Genomic DNA, 5988 nt, shown 5'->3' on the forward strand with positions numbered 1-5988 from the left:
TTTTTCTTTTATGAAATCGGTATCTTACTCCGGTCTGATTAGAAAAGTTTATGAAAAGGAAAAAGTACAGTCACGGTCGCTGTAACGTTCATTAAAAAATAACAATAATAACTCCACCGAGGGGGAATCGGTTAGAGTGGTGCAACGAATTTTCGCGCAACTCCAACACGTCTGCCGAGGTAATGAATGAATAATTAATTTTTACGAGAAATTCAAAAATTCTAAACGCTTTGGCCCGTCGAGAGCTAAAAAAAATCACCGCGCTTAGGTAAACGATATAAATTATAATATGCAAATTTTATCGCTAAGTAATCAAACGACAAAATCCGTTTCAATTTGAATAAACCAGCCGATTCGTTTGAAACTTGTGCACAGTAATGTAAAGCTGTCGGAAACACTCGAACCGTAACGGTTTTCTTAGGATTCTCCCCCCGAACGACAATCTCATTTTGTATTTCATTGCGTCCCGTAGCCGCCGTTTTGAATATTATCTTCTCGAAATGGACGTAACACGCGCCTGCCACTCGAAAGTAAAAAACGTGCAATATTACACTGTTATCGCCGTCGTGTAAAAAAACGATACTTGATACGCCGTTGGATTATTAACCGCCAGCCCCGTCGCCCGCCGACCCGGAAATTCTACGGGTAATTGTAAAATGATCGGTCGAGTGCCGCACCGTAAACACACGCCCGAAAATAACCGTCCCCTCACAATTACCCGCGCCAGTATGTAATAAGTCAAATATTGACCCCGATGGGGTTCACCTCGGCGTGCACAACGGCGGCAGTGGGGAGACCGGCAATAAAAATGTTCAATAAAACCCAATCAAAAACACACAGGGTCCGCCGTACAATTTGCATTTTAAATCGGCCTTTCTAATTTTCACAAGGTAGCTGACACGAACGCTACGGAAAGGGGTGCGAGGAGAGCGGAAGGGACGAGTTGACGGCTTACCCGCGAGTCGGTTCGTTGGTGCGTACGCGGGTTGGGGTGGGGGGGACTAATAAATGGAAAAACGTTTTGTCGACAAACCGTGGACGGCGGAGAGGTGCACACGGTCGGTAACCGGCGGAGGGGACATATGGCGGGCGCGACGAGGGTAGTTGCCGGGCGCCTGTCGGTGCATTTAAATTCTCGCTCAGAACTTTATTAATTTATATTATAAAACCCCGGCGCGTACACACAGCTGCCAACACGGCCCTCGCCTCTTTAAGCGTATACGGTCGTGGAAAAAGCCATTGTTCCTTCCCGTCGTCGCCACCGACGCTACTGCCTTTCCGAGTCCCTCTCGCTTTAACACCCCTCCGACCCTCCCGTCGCTACACACGCACACACCCACTCCGATAACAATATACATAACACTACGGACGGTCGAGAATAAATCAACGAGTAAAGTACACTGCTGTTTAATCTGTCGGCGGAGACGAGAGCGCCTAATATTAACGGGGAAATCGCTTTGTCAAGACGCTGCCGACGCACCGACCCTGTGCGCCCCAGAGAGTCGGGCAAAAATTATTCACCTAATCACGAATCCCGTTCACGTGTCGTGCAGTTGATTGAGATACGCATATACAATAATAATGCGTTGGGGATGCACCTGGGACGACCACGGCGATGTCGAGGGGAGCCGGCGAACAAGTGACAGCGAACAAGATCAATGGACCCGACCCGGCGAGATTATTACCGCAAGCAACAGATACGTGTAGAAAATGACGCCCGGAGCACTTTTGTTTGAACGCTAGAAAAATCGATTGCCGCCGGCTCATAAAGGGAAAATTTTACTCATAACGGTGTCACACGTCGACCAGTAGACGGTCGTCAACGAGTGTGGGAAGACAATAATTCTCTAGTTGATGATCGAACGAACTGACTAGTGAGTGTTGTTGCACGAGACATTTTATCCAGATTTTGAGACACGTGTAAAATTGACAACAGTAGGTGAACGTAAAATTATTTTAAAAAATCGCGGTCGATAATTAAAAGCAATACACTCGAATGAACGAATGAGGTTTTCTTATTTTTGCGAACGATAAACGTAACAAATATTGTAACCCCTTAATATTAAAGTGGTTGCGCAACACTACTTACATCAAAGTATTTTTTTGTTTTGTCGGTTTATCGCGGTGCTGTTGGAAACGTATTGGTTATCGTCGAGAACGCCAATAGAGATCTGAAAGTTTTCAAGCATTCTGTGTGCCAATACGGTTGATACCGCAAATACTTAATGCTTGGCAAAAGTTTTCAACGGTAATTGGAACGCCGAGTCTCCATAATTTCCTGATACCAAAAGCCCGTTCGAGTGATTACATCAATACCGACACGGGTCCGTTTTTTTGCGATCCTTGAATAGGAACTCGGGCGTATTTTTTAGGGTACCGTCGAGTAGATTTTATCGGACAGTCGGTCGAGTTGATAACAAGCACAATGTTTTAACGAGCGCTACGGTAGTCGATCGGATTCATTACAAACCGGATCGAACACTACAGACATCATCACAGACCTCTCCTGGCTGTCAGTCGACGGCGCTTTGTTTGATAACAACATTATAAGTTGGCGATATGATCTTTTTAATGCGGTCGGCTGTAAAACGAACAATTTTGATTGTTATCGAAGCGTAAACCTCGCGTTGTATACGACCGCCGATAGTATCTAAAGCACACGGTTAAACGGCTCTGGAACACGCCCCCGCCAAGTGTATAATACGCGCCGGTCGATTACAGTAATATAATTACATAGATTCGTCATGTAATGTTAAGTCGATTGAATAAAAAAAAAACGTGTTTCACTCACCAGTTAGCTTTCCCATCGTGTATTCGATATCACAATTGTAATTATAATTATATATTGGCCAACGTGTACAAAAAAATACACGCAAGGATGCACACAACTTCCACGGGTAATGTGTTCGCTATTAAATAGTCTCAAGACCGTGTTGGTTTTGGCTTAATTTGTTTTTTATTTAATAGGTTCCATGCGTTTTTAGAAATTCATTAAAAGTGATTTTCCCGAATAATGGTGAGCCCGCGGCGAACGGTTTTTTTCAACGTTTGCATTGATTACAGATACACGGGTGATGTCATTGTCTTCAATTAGTGTTGCCGTATAAATTATGCTTATTAAACGATAATGTTATTAACATCAGATTAAGGCGGCCAATTATTTACACACTCACACTCGAGTGTACCTCGGCACTCTTAGATTGCTACAACTTCTTCTAGATCGGTGTTTTCTATTGTATCTCCTCGACGTGTACACTGTCTGTTATGCCGAAATCTATTGGGAATTTTAAAAATCCGTGTTTGCTTTGAATAACGTAACTGATTACACATTGGCTGCTATTATCTCATTGGCGTGCACTCGAACGTACAGTATTATATAAAAAAAAAAAAACATAATGAGGTAGTCTATTGATTGTCGATTATTTCGTTATATCACAATGAGAATGTCCTGTCGTTGTAACCTTGGCGTTTTAATAGCATAATTCGTGTTACACGATAATCACTAGGCGTTCGTGTGCTAACGAATTCATCGTTAAAAAAATATTAACACTGCCGCCCGGCAAATCCAAACAAATCACTACGTTCTAACGTGTTCTTTATTTTTCTGCAATTTTCGACCAACAATTGGTTTGGATCACTAAATTTTCAAATATCACAACGAAATTATGATGACAATATTAATAAAACACCACGTGCGCTTCTACGGCTGTTGTTTATCAAATACGATATGTACATAATGGAAATAAAGAAACAATGTAGATTATTATTTTATGTTATTCCACGAAATTCATTGATGTTTTATTTGAACATTTAGCCATAGTGTTTACGATTCAATTACTCGACACTCGTATTGTTCGGCGTACTCGCTGTAAATATATTACACACGAGTGCTCTCAAAAATCGCATACTAAAAAGTATAGTGTTTAGTGTACGGGCAACGGCCGCGTGATTTAATGTATGTTGATTTATGCAGAGCATTACCGGCAACATTTTCAGAGGAAGTTTTCTAAAGAGGACTTTTTGTAAAGAAATGGGATTATCATATCGAGTATTGTTAATATTCGATAAAACAAAGTCGAGTCTACTAAAGCATCCTCGATTCGATAATCAACGATACTTGACGGTTGGATGTATGAAAAAAATATATTGAAAAATCGCTTTTTTGTTTGTTCAGATAAAATATTCATGCCGCGATTAATTCTTTGTAACATTGTAACGCTTTAGGGTTAATACATATCGCTCAATAGCTGTACGACGTGGTATTTATTTAAATGTCAAACATATTCCTGTTAGGTCATAACACTAAATTACGGAGAACGCGATAACAACTAAACCGATTAAGTACACGACAAGTATGAAATGTTTCTCGTCTGAAAAACAATTTTACTCGACTTTAAACGGTTAATTGCGGCGGCCTACAATATAATGTAATTTAATATTCGTTGGATATTTGATGGTAAACTAATTGTAATTGTGTCTATGATAGCCAAGACATTTCCGGCGGTGTTAAATAAAAAACTGGCACTGTTACTCTGTTCTCGCACGGCCGGTTCACGTGTTGAATTTCAATTTGTATTACCGACACGACAACTGAGACTGTATGTGCCGTAATTGAGTTTGCCGGCAAGCGCTAATCAAAGTCTAAAGTCGGTAAACAATTTTTTTTTTCCTCTCGAGCTGAATTTTAGTTTTGCCGCACTGTGTTTTTTGTTGTCCTCGGCTAAACGACGCGATAAAATAATTGCCATGTACACTACTGATATCCTCGTGCGCAATCGTTATAAATTTAATTATCATAACTCCGCCGAAGTGCTGATAACCGCGTGTGGTATGCAACGACCTCGTTGATGACCATACGGAATTACGATTACAACTTCAGGACGTTTGTTTTAATCGTTCCAGCAGCCCTTAATCAAAAGTTTAACAGAACATTTTGTTCGGAGGAACGCGAATTGCGATGATAAATGTGCACGAATTATAAAATTGGCTCGGTACCTTATTTTCATGTACATTATTTTTTTTTTCACAGTTATTTTTCTCGCGTGAAATTCTAAAATGTCAATTAAGTCGTAAGCTGGCAAATTAGTGTGGCTTCAATGTATTTATGGAAATTTGTCACAATTTTGTTTACTTATATTTTTCTTCTACAAACCGCTGCCAAACGGAGGTCCTGGGCAAAAACGAAATGTCTTATATACGAAAATCATTCGCGTTTACTCGAAAAAACTTAAAACAGAGCCAACCAATATTGACCATTTATTATTTGCTCTGGCCACCGACCAAAAATCACTGCGACCTCGTCCGTCGCGTAACGCACAATTCGCTTATTAGAACAACATTACTGATATGATAGTTTATTATTACTATTATTACGCCGACACAAATGTGTTTTACCGAATTTCCAAAAAAACATAATGTGATTTATTGTAGCCCCGTTGACCGTCTAATTCGTGTCCGCAGTCGGACAACGTGTAATTACGTTGTCACGGACCGTATAATTGGTCTGTTGCCAAGAATCATTTATGTACAACAATATTATAATTTAATGCACTACACCAGCCCTGATTAGTCCGTCGCTCTTAATGCACTCTAATTACATATGCGAGTACTCAATAATGTCGTATTAATATTGTCATTTCGCGACGTTGGTCGAGTGAGGACAGTTATGGTCCTGGCACCGACGGTTAGATGAGTTTTTTAATACATTGTCTGATGATCTCGAGTTCGATTTTCATGGCCATTGCGATACCCCGAAAAATAGTCGTCCGTGTGAGTATACTTAAAGTCTACGAATGAGTGTGTTTATCCGCATGCTTTTGTCGGATTAAACGATTACTTTTTGGTCACGCTGACAATATGGCTATTGATATTACTGCTTGTTGTGAAAGTTTGTATCAAACTCAGCGTGTCAACAGTCTGTCGTTATTGTCGAAATGCAATTAAGTGTGTGTGTATGTGGTGTAATTTCAGTACAATCCCAATGAAGGC

This window comes from Daktulosphaira vitifoliae, unplaced genomic scaffold (assembly GCF_025091365.1).
Source record: "Daktulosphaira vitifoliae isolate Bord-2020 unplaced genomic scaffold, ASM2509136v1 Scaffold_1, whole genome shotgun sequence".
Lineage (NCBI taxonomy): Eukaryota > Metazoa > Arthropoda > Insecta > Hemiptera > Phylloxeridae > Daktulosphaira > Daktulosphaira vitifoliae.